Genomic DNA, 1,229 nt, shown 5'->3' on the forward strand with positions numbered 1-1,229 from the left:
AACAAGGTACTTACAATTTAAAGTTCAATAAATGCTATTTATTTGTATTTCTGAATACAAGTTTCATTTTTAAACAACAAAATGCTCATGCAAACTCTGTCAAAATTTAAATTTTAGCACAATGTGATATTAAAAGAGAAAAGTTAAAGAATACATCCTTAAGCATACCCTCTCCACCTGAATCAAAACTAAGTAAAATATCCGAATTGCAACTTGTCACCAAGGTAGGTAGGTAGGTATTTCTTGTTTATTGGCACAAAGCTACTAGGCTATCTGTGCTAAACAAGATGTAGTAGACTATAACGGTATACGAAAATGAAGGTTAAAAATACATAAAATATGTAAAATTAAGACCTGCCAGGAAGACTGAAGCATTAAGTTCAAACATGCTGTCAGTCACCTGAAGTTGGTCTTTCCAGTATTGAGTTCAGGTCAAAATAAAATTAGAATGTGTTGAAGAAATCATGCTAAAACAGTATACAGTCCAAAAAAAAAACCTTAAATTTAGTTAAAAAGATCAATAGCTCTTACAAATTTAAAAACATGAGTGAGGTGGCCAGTATTACCAATGACATTGGTCAATGTCAAGGGCAAACCTACCTTAAAAAATGTTTAAAATGGCATTGTTATTCTCGGTTGTAACAATGGCATGATAATAAAATATGTACAGTCATGACCCGAGTGCCACAAATACCACACATTGGTGCATAAATACCAAATAAAAGGAAGTGGTGAGTTAAGAAACTGTGACCAATGTGTAGCTTAGCCAAAACAACTTTCTCCCTTTGATCTTTACAGAAACAAGATGGCCAAAGAGCTAAAGAAGGCTTGATTTGTAAAGCATATTATTTCGTTGCTCACTCCAGATCGACTGCTAACTGGCGTATAGTTGGGTTTTGATAACTGGACCACAGTCCAGAATAGGGACAGTGGTGATAGAGCCAGAGCAGATGGATTTTGCCTCTTTGTCAGTTAGCTCAATCCCACGAATACCAACATGACCTGGTATCCAAAAAACTGGACAAAGATAGATGATAGGGAAAGATGGGCCAGTTTATTTTGGATATTGATAACAATAGGATGGTAACTAACATGGAATGATGTCAGGGCTAATAAACAGCTGAGTGAATCAGTATAGATCATACAATTCGTATATTGCATAGTTTCAATGTGATTCAGGGCAAGAGAAATAGCATACAATTTGGCAGTGAACACAGAAATTGTAGAGG

This window comes from Tachypleus tridentatus, chromosome 5, assembly GCF_004210375.1.
Source record: "Tachypleus tridentatus isolate NWPU-2018 chromosome 5, ASM421037v1, whole genome shotgun sequence".
Classification (NCBI taxonomy): domain Eukaryota; kingdom Metazoa; phylum Arthropoda; class Merostomata; order Xiphosura; family Limulidae; genus Tachypleus; species Tachypleus tridentatus.